We start from the raw sequence: 20918 nt of genomic DNA, 5'->3' as shown, positions 1-20918 counted from the left end.
ACGTGAAAACGGACTGCGCTATGATTAACAGCGTATTGCGGTCGACTGTGTGCTTCCATTGTTTACCGATACAAGTAACAAGTTGCACTGGAAGTTTCGTACGGTTTGAAAGTTTACCGCCGATAGATCGCGCATACGTCTAACTTCGGCCGTAAATAATCCGCGGAGACTCGATTATTTTCGAAAAAAAAAAAAAGGATCGTTCCCGCAAATCGAGTTGCTTTGTGACGTACCGCCGACGCTATTCCATTTGTGCCGCCAGTTATCAAATCTCTTCTGTATTCGCGCCCCTTTCGATTAACACGCGCGCGAACGCTTTTTATTTAGCTGGACGCAGCAGCGAAATAATGGAATCACTGTAAAATGATTCGCGTGACGTGTATCGCACGAGCATCGATAACGAGCGGATGAACTCTTTCTCGCTACAATCTCCACTTCGTGAAAGTCTTGAGAACGACTGACTTTCTTTCACGCAGCAATTCCTAGTGCTTCGCCACACTACAATTGCGCGAAACGAATCGGCAACACAAAAATGTTACAAATAGTTCTATTCAGAATTTGAAAAAAAAAAAAAAAAAATTATATTATCTTTCAAACATCATTTTTCCTATCGTCCATTTTTATGGAAAAGCACAGATCGATCTAATTTCATTTATTTACCAAGGTATTGTTGTAAAATTAACTTTTTAACTCTATTATAATGCTATCGCACGTAAAAGTTTGATGAGCAGCTTGAATTCGATAGTGTGCTTTTGTTTTTCCTTACCTTCTAATAATTAAATTATTTGTGTTTATCTAGAATGTAAATATTTCAAAAATAAATATCACACAAAATTCAAATGATGTATTACTCGATATCGATAGCGTGCTAAAGTTAAATAACACGTTCTTCTCTTTTGCGTTCTTTTTTTCGCGTTACATATGAATTATTTATAATAAACATTCCACATATCAAAGCCAAAGGGCAGACGCTTCTCTATATATATTCTCTTTATTTGCCCCTATTGCGAGCATATGCCAACGAATACGTGTGCAGATTCTACTCTAATTTTGATTTGTGAGACGACGGAGAATTTCATGGTCGTATAGAATCGCAGTCGGGTTTCATACACGAGTTTCAATTTTGAGATTACGAGTGTAGATTCGGTATAACGGAACCTGGCTTACCGCCATATCCTTTGCACAAGGTAACATACTTATACATGTTAGCATGTCAGGTTAGTAAAATATCGAACACTGCAATACGGGAAACAGAGGTTTCAGAATAAATATTTGTGCATGAATATTTTTCTCTCGTTTGAACTTATTCTTTAATAAATTTCTTCGACATTTCACAAGAAAGGAAAAAAAATGGTTGCAATTACTACAATTTAACCACAATTAGTTATGTTCGGTACCAACTATATATTTATAGTTGTTTTAATTATGCAAATTATAGTTTTTAATTATTATTACTATGTAAATAGTGAGCGAATGTTTAAAAAATAGCTAGATTTACTATCACTATAATTGAATTTACCATATCAATATTTGAAGTTGTCACAATTTATAGTAAAATTTATTGATAATTTGTAGTAAAACTATAAACACAAGTTTAAATAATGAGAAGCCTATACACAGTCTAAAGCAGATGTTTGTGCTCAATAAGTTTCTAGGTGAATTTACAAACATTTACAAGATCTCCCAAACTGCGCGTCGTATACTTTGCTGGATTTAAAACACAGCTATTTTAGGAGGGACTAAGAAATGTAATATCACGAAAATTAAAATTGCTAATCAATTTTAATAATAGATCAGGATAGTAGAGATGCTTGTTAGGCATTATAAATTTTTAAAACTGATTAGCAATTTTAATTTTCGTGATATTACATTTCTTGGTTTTTCCCAAAATAAATGTTTCTTAATTCCGGCAAAAAAATGTATGCGTCGCGTGGTTTACGAAATCTTGTAAATGTAAATTCACATGGAAAATTATTGAGTCCAAAAACTTTTGCTTTAAGCCGTTTAGCTTTCTCGTTATTCAAATGTGTTTATACGTTACCCGGTCATGTTAAAATATCGTCGTTATAAATACAAGGTTATAATTACTAAGATTATAACAGTAATAACTAAAAAAATAGAGCTCTTAACTATAATTATTTTACCACGCAATTATAATTACAAATATCGATGGTCCTTCTATCAGTATACTCGATTGAAATAACACGCTATTATCCTCAAGTATATATTTTTTTATAAAGGCTAAATTAATTCTTCTTTTTTTAGGGATTATTGTGCACTGAGAAAAAGAATTGTAGTGGTGGTAACTATAAGGGAATAACCATACAAATTTTGTTAATAAAATTATAATATATAGTTAATAAGTGAACTATATTATAGTCATTACAACTAAATTAATGGTTAAAAGAACTAATAAAAAATAAGTGCAATATACATAATATAGTAATTACAACTATTTTTATTAATTACTATATCATATAGTAATTACAACTATTTTTGCGAAACTCCATCAGCATTTTCCTTCATACACAATTAAATTCGTCTCGAATTCTATTCAACTTGAGTAATTTTTTATCATTCTTATATACTGAGAGAAAAAATTGTAGTGATAGCAACTATAAGAGGACAACCATACAAATTTTGTTAATAGAATTATATAGTTAAGTGAACTATACACTATATAATATAGTAATTACATTATTTTTTGTTAATTCTCTTAGCCATTAACTTAGTTGCAATAACTATAATATAGTATTGATAAAATTTGTATGGTTGTCCCCTTATAGTTGTCATCACTACAATTTTTTTTCTCTCGTTGTGCGAGTGCGACAGTCCGCGATTTATTTCCGGGTTTAAAAATTCCGGCTGCGCCTCTACGCGATCCGTAGAAACTCGCGTGCCACGAATGATAGCACGCCGGACAGTGGCATTCCTACCTACGGAAAGATCTCGTGTACATCTCAATCTACATCGTGAGAAAGTGAGGCATAACTAGTGCTCTCGCGTATAATGTGGTAGTCTCTGGTGACAAGCCGAAGTAAAATTTGCTCGACGCGCACAACCCGTCCCGACGCGACGACGGACGCTGCACATCTCGACGGCTGTCCCGGATGCACACATGTGTGTACGGCATGTACATACATGCGAGCGTTTCGCAACGATCGCGTCCGCGAGTCTATTTGGCTTCGTTGGCTCGCCCCGTTCGCGATTCTTGCCACGTAGCACTGAATCGAGTAATCGCTGATTACGATCGCGCGCGCTGGATAAGAACGGGGCATGTCTGGACTTTCCTCGCACGGCCGATGCGTGATCGCGTGTGGGGAGATCAACGGGGCTCGCGTGAACTAATCCCCCTATTAATTAATTGATACTGAATATTTATGCCGATTATTATATACCACTGGCGATACCTGAGATGTTTAATTAACGACAACCCGACGTGCTCGAAACGATATTCCGAATCGGAGAAACTTCGAAAGTGGAGGGGAGAGAGGGAGAATTTCATAAATTATAGTCTATAAATTATACATATTTATAATCCTGTAATATCAAAATTAAATCTCGCCAAAAGAGAAATCCCGACGACTTTTCAAGTCTCGCAGGTGAAAATTTCCTACCTTTCCAAGTAAAACTAGATTCGGATGTTCCAAATGTTATAGAGGAGCACACACGCAATGCTACTCGATACTTATCATAATAACATTATAAAAAGTCCAAAGTAGGGTTTTAATTTTTCGAATCGGTATTAACTAACGAGCTAATGAGTAATTAAAGCAGTTTAACATTGGCTCGTTCGAAATTAACCGTTTCAAATGTCCATTGTAAAACCGCGATACGAAGGTTATTTTAGACACAACGCGCGCGTTTCAACGTCACGTTCATAATTGGCGATACGAGAAACCCGTACAATTAAATTTTCGCACAAAGCGTTTCGCGTATCAATACATTCCGCGCTTAACATAACGCGTAATTCGGCGTGTAACACACAGGCCGCGGATTAATTCGTTACAATCAGCGCGCATATGCCCGACTGATCTGTACCGCGTGTGTATGTGTGTGTGTGTGTGTGTGTGTGTGTCGTCGCGTCGCCAGCAAGCGGTGTATTCGTAAATTATGCGGGAATATGACGGAAATCGTCGTCGTCATCGTCGTCGGGCTTAAATGCGGAACACGTGGAATTCTCGCGCTGCCGACCGCCGTCCGATGTAAACGTGATCATTTTGATGGCGGTACGTGAGAGCGGCCGGCCGTGCTCGGTTGACGTTAGGGTCAGCGAAAGATCGTAAATCAAGGTCATAGTCGCGAGGTAGACCGCGAGGCAGACATTTTCTACCGTCTCTCCATCCCGGCAAATTGCGCCTCTCGAGCGGTGGCGGCTGGCAAACGGGGACGCGATTATCGATAAATCCGAACGCCATCCTCGTCCTCGCCACGGCGACTCGTAATTCGCGATTAACGTGAACTCGAAACGAAAGTTGTGAAATCCGCGCGGAAATCCAGCCTGCAGATTTAACGCGAGCCATTCCGGCGAGAGGACAATCGAGTTGACTTTCCTGAGGCCTTATTAATTGCCCCGCGTTTTCATTAGCGGCTATTTAGCTCGGCCGCGCCAATTAACAAAGATTATTGTTCGGCTTAAAGATCCGAGAACTTCCTAATTGAATCTCGAATACGAGGCGATTGATATCTTTATGATTTTTTACGACACTCGACATTAATACTCAACAAACACCTTTGGTCATTGTGGGACCCGCGCACTTTTCTTCTTTCAAAATATCTTGTCGATTACGATTAGTTATAACTGGGACACAATCAAAATATGCTTTAACATATTTTGATTGGCCTAATAATTTTATACATTTTATACACATACTCTCTTTTATATAAAAACATAAATTTAATAATTATAAAATATGTACTAACATATATATAATTATTAGGTCAACCAAAATATAGAGCATATTTTAGTTACATTAGTTATAACATTTATGTACAATTTTTTTTTTAATGAATAACCATACAAATACTTCCTAGAAATGGAAGTATTTGAAAGTATTAGAAATGAAGTATGGAAAGTTGAAACATGTAAGAGTCACACTTCATAATTTTTTTTATACTCGTAAAGTGATGAAAATTAGTGACAAATGTGGAGTCTAATAATGATCCGGAAAAGGATGCATTAAGTGCTAGGATGTTTTGACTGTACAATACGAACTAAAAGTTATCGAAATTTAAAAACTGAGGATTTCTCTAGGATTTTTTTTTCCTAAACAACAAAAATTGTAATTGCAAATGCCCAAATTTTGACTTTCAAACTAGCTGCAAAGAAGAAAACAATGAAAAGTTTGATTTATATAATGCAGCGAGAATTCAGATCTAAATAAATTTTGATTAGAGTTTTATTAGTGTATGTAAAAATTTGGATTTAATTGGTAACGATACTTTCCCATCAAATTTTGTAAATAAATACTGCAAAACGCGATTTTACGTAAGAATCAAGAGTGAAGAAAAAACTAAACAACTTTTAAAACAGTAAATGAATTGAGCTACAATTATACTCAAACGTAATACTAAAACATTCTACGAAATTGTTATATTTTTGGTAATGTTTTGAGACATGATCCACAAACATCCTTAAGCACTACATATGTCACTCAAAATTTTGGAGTATGTAACGAAAACCGATAGAACTGTGATATAATTTATTAAAAGATAAATATTTCAATAGCCGCATGTCCTCTTGTTACAATTAGCTTTCTAAGTGTAACACGTCACTTGGTCTTTTACTTTTCGTTTAGGAATTTAAATTTCCTTCCACTCGACCGACACGTAATTCGCCTTTCTTTGTGCAAGATTCTTACCAGCTTCGTTAAGCTGTTCCGCATAAAGCCCCGACGTTTTTTCCCGCTACAGCGAATACTCGGAGGGTTTAGTCACACAATTGCCGCAGTTATATACTTCGTCGAATTTAGTTATTGCGCGAAATTTACGCGTTCTTCATGGACGATTACAGCCATAACATGGTATAATATTACAAAAAAATCGACGCGTCTTTCATATAAAATAAAAAAAATACATGTAATTGTAATGTGCAAAGTATATGTATTTTTTTAATCAAAGTGGAATCTCTAAATCTATTTAAAAAAAGAGAGAGAAAAATGTTGCGTTTTAGTCCATTTCATACTGTTATGTGCGCGAATATCGTGGTCCGTGCTATCGCGAGCAAGAAACCACTTTCTTTAACGCGTCTAATAACAAAAACGATGTGGAACAACGGTTATATAAGTAAATAAATTCGTATCGCGATATAATTGCGCAGATGATCAAACCGCTCGAGCGAAATGAATTCTATTGTCTTCTTTTGTTACTTCTGGTGATCTTTTTAATGTTCTCTTCGCTGTAAATCCATGCTTACGATATACATTTCATAAGATTTACGCAAAAGGAGGAGGCAAAAGTAATAAAATGCTATGTACAATATCGCATCAAATATTGGATACGCGCAACTCTATTAAAAGCAAAAGCGTCAAACATTTGAATTATCACGGCAAATTGATTTGAATGACACTAATTATAAATAATGCGTTGATTGCCATTTAATTTATGCGTCATACGAACGTGCTATTTTATCATTAATTTGTATGTCATTTAAATAAAAATAAGATAAAGTGGTTTGTATCTGCGTATCTCGTTCAACATCGCGTGAAAACGCGGATGTAAAAGAGTTGTTAACTATTAAAACGTTGACTGTAACGCGCCGGGCGATGAATTGACCATAAATGGAGATGGATGCAAATTTTGACCTTGCTTTAGTGCGCGCAAAGCCCGCCATATTTCGCGGCGTGCTCGCGATACATTTTCCCTCCGACAACGTGCGGAAAGCGTACATACAAATTCGTGAAGATCAACGAGCAAACAAAATATGCGGTCGAGGGAGCGGAAAATCGGGAAATGGGGCTGCGCGGGGGGTGCGGGAATAAAGTATCGTACAAGTCATATTTGCTCGGCGATTTGGTAGCCGACCAACGTTATCATAAAATCAGACCGACATGCACGAACGTTCGCGCGAGAAACGAGCGACTTCTCGGACGAATGTGAAAGAGCACATCCTCGGCAATGGAGCTGCCACCATCGCCGCTGCCGCCGCGCGCCGTCTCGGCCGACACGACTGAGGCCGTATCGATCGGCGGTTCGCGATAAAAATCGGCGATACGAGGAATACCGGTGGCGACCCGTAGAATGCAGCTGTCAATATTTGAATGATACGGCTACACGGTAGCTGGTCGATAGTGTCCTCGTGCGGATTCAATGCGGTTCGCGGCGCGAGATCACGTTTCGGATTGCGTCGTACAATCCAACTAATTAATTTGTAAACTGTATGAATCGATTCTAGCGGATAACGGCGAACTCTGCAATATTGATTGATTGAGCAATATTTTGTGTGTTGTACGTTACGTGACACGAGAGCAAAATGTTTAAAGATTTGAGAAGCTAGAAAAGCATTAAGTTTCTTCAGCTTTATTTTTCTTTAATTACGTAATTAAGAAGAGAAAAAGAGTTGAGCAATAAACAGGATGCGTCTGGACTTTTTAAACAAACTTTAACAGTATGTTCTACGAAAGAAGGAAAAAAAGTTATGTAAACATGGGTTTTAAAATGCTTCATCGTAAAATTATAGCAAAAATATGAAATTTGCAAGAAACGATTTTTCACTTGAGTTTGCGTCTCAAAATGTCGTTCGCCCAAGCTTGGCATCGATGTAATCGACGAATGAATGTTGAATTCAATCATTTCAAATAGTACAAACACGATTAGAAGAACAAGATAAACATCATCGGATCACTCACAACTTACAGTGTATCACTTGTCGTTTATCTTGTGCCGCATCGTTTCAAATAGTAAATACTAAGTTTATCGAACACGAGTTTATCTCACATCAAGAAATGAACTAATAAAAGTAATATCATCGCAACTGTGACTTCATATTTTCAATATAACTTTTTAATCAATCATTTCAGGACTGTTTATATTTTTTTCTCACTTTAGTTCATAGAACATTCTGTTTGTACGAAAAATGCGGGAACACCCTGTATTCAGACATTGTACATGAAATGAATCATTTATTAAAGTATCTAAAAATTTAGATATAGAACTAAAAATATTATGTAGAACGTTCGACCACGGTGATATTCCTGCGAGAAGTTTTGACATTTTAGTTGTCAGCTAAAATGTCCAATATACTTATTTTAATTATTCAATACAATCATTTTCAGATTTCTCTCTGTAATGGAATTTTTAGAAACTTTAGCAAAATAATGCTTTTTGCATATGTAAGCGTGGGATATTCCATCATATTTGATTCATACATTATTGTGTGGAAGATTCTCGTTTAATGTACAATGACTTTTTTATCTTTTTTTATTTAGTCGTAAAACACAGTCCAACAAAAAAAAACTGTTTTTTTAAACACCAGAATAAAATTAGTGATTTTTTATAGTTTTTGGGCGCTGAATACGAATCTGGCTTCCAAATTGTTCCATCACGTCACAATTTTAAGAAATCTGCAATTAAAATCGCAAAAAAGAGCTGTTTTCACATACCTTGTCATATTCTAACGGTGTGATATATTGGAGAAGTTTCATTGCAATCAAAATTAAGTATGTTGTTAGGACATTTAGCCTTCAAAAGAAATTTTTTGTGTCGGCTGCGGTTAACAAGATATTCATAGTTAAATACACACATTGAAGAATGTAGAAATTTAGCTAGATACAGATCTGAAAATAATTTTATTGAGTTATCAAAATAATTATGTAAGACGCTCAAACGTGATGAGCAGTGCTACAAAAAATTTTAAACCTTCTAGCAATCAACTCCTACGTGATTATTACGTAGGCAAAAAAGTCATGTCATTTTGCTTTCTATGTAAATGAAAGTTTTTGCTGTGTATGAAAAAAATACCTCTCATTTACTTAGAAGAAGAATAATATGACTTTTCTTGCCAAATTTTGATGGTTTAACTAAATTATTTTCAAATCTGTATATTAAATTTTTAAGTTATTTCAATAAAACCGTTCGTTCTTTCCGTGTACGAAGTACATATAGTATGTGAAAAATCCATACATTTGATTCTTTATTAGACTTCAAACATGATTTAATTTTCATTGGCTGTACTAATCATTTTAAATTTCTTAATTTGACATTGGATTCGTATTCAGGACCATGAAAGATTTCTATACATAAATTTATACAAAAATTCAAACATTTATTAAGTTCTGACATCCATCATATTAAATTCATTTTAACTTTGTTAATTTTGAAATCGAATTCGCATTCAACGGTTTAAAAACTCGTTAAGTTTAAAACAGTTCGAAAATTTATATCCAGTGTCCAGAAAACTATAAAAAATAAACGTGAATGAAGGTCATAAATTGGTCATTTGTTAATGATCTATATTTAATCATGAATGTTTTATTAATCATATCTATTGAGATTGTCGCGTTGTGTGATATGGAACGTGTTAATGTTTGAATAATAGACACTCAAAGACTCCCTAGTGAATGTTACAATACGTCTTTATTGTCAGAAATCAGAAAAAGAAGTGCCACTCAGGGCGCTCAGTCTCAGGCAACAGAAAATCCAGCCTAACTCCCACCACTATGTCTACATGCAGAAAAGTGGGAATGCCACCTTACAAAAAAGAGAACTTGAACTAAAACCGAACGGAAATTGACGCGTATTTAATAACTCAATACTCCCACTTTTAGTTGCAAGTTACACATTAATTCTACCACGTTGTGCAAAAATGACAAAACAAAAGAACAATTAATTTCCGAATTAAACTACGCTCATTAATGTACGAAGAAATTGATGTCTTGCTCTTGGCAATGTCTTTGTCATAATGTCTGCACACTGCTCATTCGTTGAAATATATCTTAGTTCGAATTCGCCTTCCTCGAACTTCTCACGAATGAAGTGGTAGCGAACATTGATATGTTTGGTCCTCTTGTGAAACTCCGGATTCCTCACAAGCCGAATTGCACTCTGGCAGTCCATGTAAAATTTTGGCGTATCCATCTCGACTTGGAGCAGCTCCGACAGCAATTGCTTTAGCCATATCAATTCTTTTATGGCATGCGACGCTGCCATGTATTCAGATTCGGTTGTTGACAACGCCACTGATTTTTGACGCTCCGAACCCCAGCTGATGATACCTCCGCCGAGCAGAAAAACATATCCTGATGTCGATCTTGCGGTTTGTTTGTCACCTGCATAATCCGCGTCACTGTAGCCGCAGAACGTCAGATCGTTGGCTCCCTCGAAGAGTATTCCCATGTTCAAGGTACCTCTCACGTACTTCAGAATGCGCTTGACGGCATTCACATGCGCCTCGGCCGGCTTTTCCAAGTATCGGCTGACATTTCCGACTGCGAAGGTGATGTCCGGTCGCGTTGCCACAGCCAAATACATCAAGCTGCCTACCGCCTCTCTGTACGGAAAAGTAACTTCTCCATCCGCCTCAAAATCGCTCAGATTCTGTCCAGCATCCAGTGGTGTAGATACTGCATGACAGTCCATCATGCCAAAACGCTGCAGTATTTTCCGTGCGTATGCCCGTTGATTGACCTGAATTGATCCGTCCGATCGTTGATCGACTTCGAGTCCCAAAAAACATCCTACGTCGGATACTTTAATCTCGAATTCCTTTCGCAAATGATCAATCACCGGCAAAATGGCCTCTTGGTTTTCCGATGCGATGAGCCCATCGTCCACGTAAATTGCCAGAACCATTATTCCATCCTTGCCGTTGCATACGAACACACATGGGTCCGATTCACTGACCTTGAAATTGAATTTTGTTATGAACGATGTAAACTTACGGTTCCAACAGCGTGAAGCCTGCTTCAAACCATACAAGCTTTTGGCTAGCTTGCATACTCGTCCACTTCCATCGTCATAACCAATCGGCTGCTTCATGAAGACGTCCTCCTCCAAGTCTCCATTTAAGAACGCAGTTTTTACGTCGAATTGCCTGAGTGACATCCGCTTTGACGCTGCCAATGCTAGGATGGCCCGAATCGATGTGAATTTGACCACCGGACTGAATGTTTCACGGTAATCAATCCCATATTCCTGGGTAAAACCACGCACGACCAATCTCGCCTTGAAGCGCTCGATGCTACCGTCTGTGCAAAATTTAATTTTATACACCCAACGATTATCTATTACCTTCTGATCTTCCGGTGGGTCGACCAAATTCCACGTACGATTCTTCATGAGCGAGGCATATTCTTCATCCATTGCCTGCTCCCACTGCTTCCGTTCCGCCGATTCAATTGCCTGCTCATACGTCCTCGGTTCCTCGTTCATTGCTAACATGGCTACATAATGGGCAGATGCGTCGTCAGATGTCAATCGCCGACGAGACAATGTGCTTCGATCACGCAAACGATGCTCTGCGATGTTTCGCTCATCTATGTTACATAGAGTTCCACGATCCCGTTTCTTTGGAGTCGTTTCTGGTTCCACATCAGCATCGCTATCATGCTTATCGTCGTCCCGCTCGTTGATCTCTGCATCATTTACCTTCCAATCATTTGTGCCATCAATGTCGAGCACAACCCTTGATTCTTCTAAGAGAAAAATCACGTCTCGAGCCACTTCAATTTTCCTCGATTCCGGATTCCAAATGCGATATCCCTTCGAGTTTCCATCATATCCGACGAAGGTGCATTTAATTGCTTTCGGGTCTAATTTTTGCCTCTTCTCCTTTGGCACGTGTGCAAAAACTTCCGAGCCGAAGATCCTCAAGTGGTCAACCTTCGCTCGTTTATTGCACCACAATTCATACGGCGTCTTGTTAGGGACGGTGCTCGTTCCGGTTAAATTTAAAACATATGTTGCGGAATTGACCGCTTCCGCCCAAAACTTCTTATCCATTCCCTTCGAATGAATCATTGTTCGCGCTGACTCAACAATCGTTCGCATTTCCCGCTCAGCACACCCATTTTGTTCTGGCGTGTATGGGACCGTGCGCTGATGATGGATGCCCATTTCGTCAAAATAGGCCTTCATCTCATCGTTAACGAACTCCCTTCCATTGTCCGACCTGAAAATGCGCACGTTGTGTCTGTTGTCCTTTTGTGCCACTTTCACGAACTTCTTGATGTTGTTCGCGACTTCCGATTTTTGCTTCATAAAGTAGACAACACGAAAATGCGAATAGTCGTCCTTCAGCAGCAAAAAATATCTGGCACCGCCAAGCGAGCATTCCTCCATTGGGCCGCACACGTCCGCGTGAATGATTTCTCCGCACGTCGTCGATTTCTCTTCACGATTCTTGAAGCTCCCACGATGATGTTTCCCGTAGACGCACGCTTCGCACGCAAAATCTTCGTTGATGAAATCGATGCCCTCGCTGTCCAGAAATTTCTTCACGTGTGCGATGTTTTGATGTCCCAACCGTTCGTGCCAAGCACGGAGAGAGATCTTTTTTATCGCCACATTTGCCATGGCCTCGCCGCTCTTCAATGGTTTCACCTTCAGTAACATCTGGAACAGCTTTTCTCGACGAATTCCCACTGCGACCACATTACCATTTTTCAGCAATTCACAGCGCTTATTGTCTGAACGTAATTGGTGTCCATGATCCATGGCCTTACCCGACGAAAACAGATTCAAATGAATCTCTGGCACATACAATACATTCAACATCTGTTTCGAGATCCATTCACTTCCGTTGAACGCCAAAACATTTATGTTGCCTTTTCCTCGTGCCATGATCTTTGCACCATTTCCAATTGTTACTCCTGCTGACAACTCGGTGAAATCTTCAAACCATTCTCGGCGATGACACATGTGATCACTGGCACCTGAGTCCAGTACCCAAGCATCCCTGTCACATGTCGGAACCGATGCATGACATACAAATGCATCAGTCGATGCATTTCCGTCCTTCGCACTTGTTTTTTTCTTCTTCTGTGGACAGTCACGTTTCCAGTGACCCTTTTCACCACACACCCAACATGGTCTCTCACTTTTATTACTTCCGGCAGTATTTTTGTTTTGATTCGCCTGACCCCTTTTTGGACCGTTCTTCTTCGAAAAATTTCTTTTGGCTACCAGCGCTTCCACATTTTCGATTTGACCACGTGATCCCAATCGAAGTTCTTCAGCTAGTAACCGTGCACGCAAATTCGCCATCGTCTGAGCATCCGCATTCGTCGACTCCCAGGCACTATGGAAATGATCATACTCCGGCGGTAGTGACATCAAAATCTTCGTCATAACCATTGAGTCGGAAATGATCTCATTTTGATCCTTTAATTGCTGCACAATTTCCATGAGCTTTGAGAGAAAAATTGTGATATCGTCTCCTGTTTCCTTCTTGAAACTGTAATATTTCTGCTGCAGAAATATAATGTTCGATTTTGATGCCTGCTCATAAGTGCTCCTGAGCGTCGTCCACATCTCTTTCGCCGTTTCACAGTTCATGATTTGCAGCAATGGTTGTCTATGACACGCAGCTGAAATCGCACGTCGTGCTTTTGCATCCGCCTTTTTCCACACAGTAATTGCCGTGGCATTATCTGCAATACCTTCTGGCCTAGTTGCGGTACCGTCGACATGCTCGTATAACTCATTTGCTTCTAAATACTGTCGCATTTGGAATTTCCATGTGAGCCAATTATTGGTACCCTCCAGCTTATCAATTCCCATTCTCTCGGTCTCCATTGTTCCGAACAATCAAAAAAAAGGTTTGAAAGAAAAAGAGAAAAAAAAAGGTCCAGAACAAAAACACGAGAAAAAAAGAGGGTCCGACTTCACTTGATTTCAAATTCACTCGACTCGATCGACCGTAGGTAGGTAAAACTGTATGCACGTCCGAACACGATTTTCTCGTTCTAGAATGTTTCGCGAATCGCACTAGTTCTTTACCGAATATACCGCACGATTCCAAACGATTCAACTAAGAAAGAAACTTGTCTTCAGTTTACACTAAACTACACGAAACTCAGCAATGAGATCGAAATGATCGAATCGTCTTTGTCCAGTGTCCACAACACGAACTTCACAAACCGCGGAAAAAAAACTGAATCTTCAATGTTCTTGAAATTCACTATTTCAGCGTCAACTGGGCCCATAACCTATTGAGATTGTCGCGTTGTGTGATATGGAACGTGTTAATGTTTGAATAATAGACACTCAAAGACTCCCTAGTGAATGTTACAATACGTCTTTATTGTCAGAAATCAGAAAAAGAAGTGCCACTCAGGGCGCTCAGTCTCAGGCAACAGAAAATCCAGCCTAACTCCCACCACTATGTCTACATGCAGAAAAGTGGGAATGCCACCTTACAAAAAAGAGAACTTGAACTAAAACCGAACGGAAATTGACGCGTATTTAATAACTCAATAATATCCAACACGGAAATTTTCCGAATTCTTTCTGAGAGTTGAAAATCCCGACATATTTAATTTTTTAAAGTTGCGACGTGATAAAACAGTTCGAAAATTTATATCCAGTGTCCAGAAAACTATAAAAAAATGATGCCCTTCTAGTATGTTTTCTTTATCGAACTGTGTGTAATCTGTTATCTAGACTTCTAGCGTTGAGATTTCGCAGTCACCGAGCAACAGAAAATTTATATGAATAATTAACACGACTTCGGATTACGGTAAAGTCCGTTGTGCCAAACAACACAAATTCAGATGACATATGCACGTTAATAAGACTGTATAAATATCATCGTTGGAAAATATTTCAACTCTAATCGTGCCAGATATATTAATATCGCTGAACGTTACAGGACGTCACTGAAATACGGTTCTGTCTCACCGCGAGCAGCGTGAAAAATATATCATTGCGGGTCCGAAATTGAACCGGGGATGGTGCGCATTTATTATTCAGCCGTACCGTTCGGTGACTTAGAGTTCTTGTCCCGCGCTTTTACGCCGAAGCGGAGCACAGTGAGATATCACTTTTGTCCTGCGAGCGCGGAACGTAACGTTGCGGATAAACCGATCTCTCTCGAATGGGCGCCCACGCGAGGATAAAGCGAAACGTCTTGACGGTAAGGCATCGCATAAGGCATAAGGGATTGATACGATGCCGATTGATACGCGCTCGTTTTACGTGAATTCGACTTGTTGGATATACGATAACGATACGCATTTCGTAATGGCGAGAAAGGAGGAGAGCGATTATTATCGGTAGCGACATCGAGACTCGTACCAATTACATCGCGCAGTAATAAATCCGATAGAATAAAAATACAAAGGGAATAACACGTATTGATACGCCAATAATGAGCAATTATAGGTTCTTTCTGTGATAATATGCAGACGACTACGATAATAATAATCTTACTGGCTTTCAATTAAAGCTAATCAAGTTGGTGCGTGATTATCCTTTGCAACAATGTACGTAACAACTTTTAAAAACGCGCCGTGACAATGACACGAGATAACAAACATGGGAAAAATTAGCAGGTACACTGAGAAAATGATTTATCAAAAAACTAAAATATATACAATTAGTCCAATACGTGCCACTAAATATTGAGCTGGTTTAATTAAATCTTGATTTAAAAATTTGAATGACCGACATGAATAAATTATACTTGTTTCGTGCAACGGAATAATCGTTGAATCAACCCAATGTTTACTTAATCGCATCGGACCAAATATTTTAATTTTTCAACAGATTTATTTCTCAGTGTAAAATTATCGCGCGTGAAAAGAATTAAACGCGATCGCTGCCGACAATTGACTTTCCGTTATTTAAGATCACATGTGTCACATGGCGTTCGGCATGCTCCGAAACGATTTTTATAGAAAGATAGAAAGAATTATTCGCGAAAAATGATTTATTTAAAGTTACAAAATCGTAATCAAATAAAGCAAACAAGACGCGATCGATATATTCACTTAGAACACTTCAGCGATTAAAACGCATATAGTCGGCGCATTCTGTTTAAACAATTTCTTTGATCAATTACAGATTAATATTGTAAGATATTTATTTAAATATTTATCATCAACAAAGAAAATAATCACGCATAAAATTGATACGTTGATACTGAAACACATTTGTTTAATAAGATAATATCAAACTAAATAAATTTCTTTAATCGCTCTGATCGAGCCGGCGCGATTTCTCCAGACAAATGCAAACAATGTAAAAGACTCGGATTGTGCTGTACTTTTACATTTATCCATAATGAATAAAACCATCAAGCATTTAATAAATTGAGTTACATGCTTGACACACTCCCCAAATTGAATCGCTGGTCGCCGTCAGTTAAATCGCGTATTTAGTTGAACTTGTTTGTCGCGATACCGTTTTCGCTTTTCAACAATTTTAATTACGTCAAAAATTTGACAAAATATCAATTATTTTGATACACATGCACTGAACAGTTGCTTTACTAACGTACCACCAATTAAACCGCGCGTTTTATGCTCAATATATACATATTACTTTATCTTAATTTAATATTGAAATATCTTTAAAAGTATATTACAAAAATACAATAAAACATAACGTAATTATTTCTCCAGGCTCGTCTTAATTTCGCGACAAAACGAGATATTATAAAAAATTCCAAATATTAAATTAAAGCTCCAATTGCTTCCAGCAAATTTCGCAAATTATCACACAAGCAACTGCTACGTTTGTCGTTAGTGGATAGAATCACCGTACCGAATAAATCAGAACTGCTTGTGGTGTAAAAATCGCGTGTCTCCCGTCTCGCGCGCGGCGCGTATCTTGACGTTTGATCTTTACCTCTGAGCAAGTAGGCGGCGAGCATCATGTCCTTGAGCTGCGGAAGATAGAGACCATTGAGCAAGCCGTGGTTCAAGTAGTTCATGTTAGGGAGCGAACTGTAGTTCAGCCCCGGCCTGAGGTGATTCAGATTCGTTAGATGGCAGGGGTGGCTCAGTCCGTGATTCAGGCCTTGATCCGCGCCGAGCAGCTCGCAGATCCTGCACCGAATCTTGGTCATACTACCGACTCCCACGTCGTCGTCTCCCACGTCGTCGTCCACCACGCACTTGTCGAACTTGTCCCGTATCGGCGCCACTTTGACCGACCGCTCACAGACCGTAAGATTCGTGCGAGTTCCTTTTCCCGAGATATTAGAAAAATATATTTGTACACGACTATTTGTATCACTGTGCGCGGCGTTTGCGCGCACTCTGCCTCTGGCACTTCACACGGCTCTTCCCCCTCGATCCTCTGATAAAAACGAAACGAAGGCATCACACGTTATACGATACAGAAAGTTATAAGACTTCGCACGGTGGGGAGACTTCTGAACTTTCTCTCGATGTTAACCAGACATTAAAATCTATATCATTTTCAAGTTTAATTGCTAGACACTCGCATGTCCGTAGCACGATAATCGTACACCGCAAGTGGTGTATCATATCAATTACATGTCGAACGTTAATGTTAATCAATGTTAAATATATCGTAGATATAAGCTTTGATAAAAGCTTTTATCTGTGTAACAAGTATCGAAAAAGCCTGAGACAATTAGAGGATCAATCAAGCAACAAATGTAAATCGTAATGTTCCTCTAATGTCCATCTCTGCCAATATACTTTAACCTTGCTTGCTTCAACATACTTTCTAGCTTCTTCTAATTCCTAAAACTAAAATAAAAGATAAAAAATAAGTTATATATAAACCTTGACCATAGCTAATTTGTAGAAAGGCCATAAATATATCAAAATTGTATTGAACATAGTGAGACTCCTGAACTTTCCCTCGACGTTAATCAGATGTTAAAGCCAACATAATTTTCAAGTTGCATTTAATCGCTAGATTCGCGTGTTTGTGACACTATAATTATACACCGCAAGTACATATTAATTATATGTTGAACGTTAATATTAACCAATGTTAAATATCTTGTCGATAAAAGCTTTCATTTGTGCAACTAATAATATAGAAAACGTTCGTCAATTAAAAGACTAATCAAGTAGCAATATAAATCGCGCCGTTCCTCCAATGTCCATCTCTGTCAACGTACTTTAATCTCGGTTCAACTTTTAAATTTCTTTGCTTTTTAGCTTCCTCTACTTCCTAGAGTTAAAAAAAAAACAGACAAAAGAAAGTTACATGTAAACCGTTAAATGTAAGTTAAATCTAATTGGTGGAGTGGACATAAAGATCAATTATACTGAACATATATTGAGACTCCTGAGAACTTTCCCTCGAGACATTAATCAGACGTTAAAACCAATATAATTTTCAAGTGGAGTTTAATCGCTAGATTTGCGTGTCTGTAATATCATAATGATATATCGCAAGTACGTGTTAAATATTATACGTCAATCAATATTAGATATATTTGTGGACACAAAGAACGTCTCTTTCACGTCTACAGCGCCTTTGAAAAGGTTTGACGATTAAAAGATTAAACAAGCGGACAAATAAAACTCACGATATTCCGCCAAAGATATCAGCCTTATTGACGTCTATCGAGATGTTTCATTTCATCGTCGCTGTTGTACGTCTGCATACGTAATATCAACTCTGAATTCTCGCTAATGAGAAATTGTGCCTGGTATTTGCGCAAATCGTTTCTGATAATCGATACGGATCATGCGAACCTAATTGAAACGAGCGTTTCAAAAAGCGCGAAGCGATAACAACGGAGCAACTTACTTCCAGCAACGGCGGGCAACGCAGCGACGACAATTTGCTTCATGTTCGCAGTCGATCGCGGCGAAAATTCACGCATGCGAGGCGTTCCGTCGCGTCGACAGAAACTGCGGCGCGCGAACAGCCGCCTCGTTATCACGTTACGACTTATCAGCGGAATATCTGTCTATACTGACCGAGCGCTACACACGGCGACGTCTCTAAGCCCGAGCCTCGCATTTCATACTGAACCAATCGAGACACGGAATCGACGACCTTCGGCTATCGGCCGTTTCTTCGAACGCGACGGCCGTGATGCGGGAATTAATGCGCTTCAATTGTTAGCTCTCGATTTGTACTGCCCTCGTACCTGTTGCTCGCTTAGTGTATCGACATAACGCGTCGGGCCGTCAACGACAGAGCCATTTCGACAAAACTATTTCGAACATTTTTTTTTTTTTGAGGGAGACGCGCATATGCCCTAGCTGGAAATCGAAATTTTGTATTTACTTCAATCCCATATTTCTATACTTCCCGGTAGATTTTTCCATCTGTCGAGGATGAATCTTTCGAAAGAGTCGTTGCTCAAGTTTCGCAATATAGCGGCTGAATCTTCTGAAGAGAGATTTTCTTTTTTAACCCTTAACACTTCAGTAAAGTATCATAATGAGTCACATGAGATCAAAATAAGATCGGCAACCTTGAACGACTGTCGCGCCCAAACTAGTGACTGTTTTTAAGTAGAAAAAAAATGACTGTACTTTCCTCAAATGTGTAAAATGTAAATCAATTTCACGTTGTGTTAAATTTTAATTCGAACATGGCAAAAAAAAATTATTGAACTGAAAGAAATAACATAGACAAAATTTAATCGATAAACTTCCGTTGGGATCACAGTAACCGTTAAGAGTTAAGTATTTATATTTGGATTCAAATCACTATCAATTTTGAATTGTAACTCGATTTAGTCGCAATTCGCAAAGCTATTTATTATAAAGTTTAGTATCAAAAAAGATTAAACGATATGCAATCACATTTTCTTTAAACAAGATCAATTCCAGATTAAAGAAAAGCGCAAGAAATTTTAGATCTTTACGTTTCGCATTAAAATTAAAAAAATGGAAGATAAACTGGAGAAGGAATGTGCGACAATATTTTCTACTGCAAGACTAGCTTTAATCGTTAGTGCCAATCTCTGAAGAGTTGATTATATAATAAAATAAATTTGAAATTATTACGAGAACTGAGAGCACTCGGTTTATTTGATATAAATCTTTCTAAAGTAGATACCAAAAGTATCTTCGCTACTCTTCGGAGTAGTTGAAACCGACGCGCTTTCCGGTTTCTTTCATGTAAAAGCCGAGCAAAAGGCGTTCCGACCTTTTAACTCCGAGAAAAAGTTACCGCATCTCGCTTCGCGGTTTGAAATTGATCTCGGCGACGTTTCGCGACAAAGAAGACGCCCTCAGTGCTCGAAGAATAAATGCCGAAACATACGCCAAAGCGCAAAAAGCCATGTTAAATGAGAGACGGCGCGCGCAGCACGGCAGTGTATTTGTCAAGAGTTTCGGAGTTATCAAACTCCGCGAAAAACTTCCGGCTCATTATTTTAACGCAATTTGATTTACCGAAAAGTTTTATAATGCATAGTGGCTTATGAAAGTATTCATGAACGCGGTTTTGTTCAATCTATAGAGGCCCACAACTCGCTAGTATCGTTCCCGCGTTGCAAATTCCCTTTGTTCGCCAGCGTGTAAAAAATCGAATCTTTATTAATAAAAATAAAAAAAAACACGATTAAACGAAATGCATTTACAACGTGATTAAGCGCTACATCGATTTTCCGCCGTAAAGGACGTACGGTCGTTCTTCATTCTTCTCGGAGAAAAAAAAACATGACCATTGACAGAGAAATGAATTAGGACAAATCGCAGCTGGAAGCAAACGACGCGACTTTTATTCTTTGTCTACGCTCTTCTGCGGCAAAACATACTCGGGAGGAACAACCTTGGCCAAGTTCCGTAACGGAATATTGGAAATTCCGTTTCACGGAGCTATGCGATGCAATATGTTTTGGCCTTAAATCACTTAGTCCTATCTCTCATGAACGATTTGTGTTGGCAACGGAAACATCTAATTTACGTTTATCATCTCTAACGCGACGATACACCTAATTATTACATTAATGCATAATAATAATTGTAATTTTGGAGAAAAGATCGTTGTCCCAGAATAAATCCGTTCGTAAAAATAAATTTCTTCCGGAT

General features: G+C 38.4%; 1 protein-coding gene and 1 long non-coding RNA gene across 5 annotated transcripts in view; both read right to left on the bottom strand.

Moving 5' to 3' along the window:
- Positions 1-20918, bottom strand: part of LOC105200675 — a 180634-nt gene that overhangs the window by 83342 nt on the left and 76374 nt on the right. The gene's annotated exons all lie outside the window — the stretch shown is intronic.
- On the bottom strand, positions 2820-16779 carry LOC120358362. The gene is made up of 2 exons (XR_005575315.1): positions 14145-16779; positions 2820-9481 (listed from the first exon to the last, which is right to left on the bottom strand). It is a non-coding gene; the product is annotated as an uncharacterized LOC120358362 (long non-coding RNA).

The sequence above is a fragment of the Solenopsis invicta genome, chromosome 8, assembly GCF_016802725.1.
Source record: "Solenopsis invicta isolate M01_SB chromosome 8, UNIL_Sinv_3.0, whole genome shotgun sequence".
Taxonomy (NCBI): Eukaryota; Metazoa; Arthropoda; class Insecta; order Hymenoptera; family Formicidae; genus Solenopsis; species Solenopsis invicta.
This window is presented reverse-complemented; position numbering and strand designations above follow the sequence as displayed.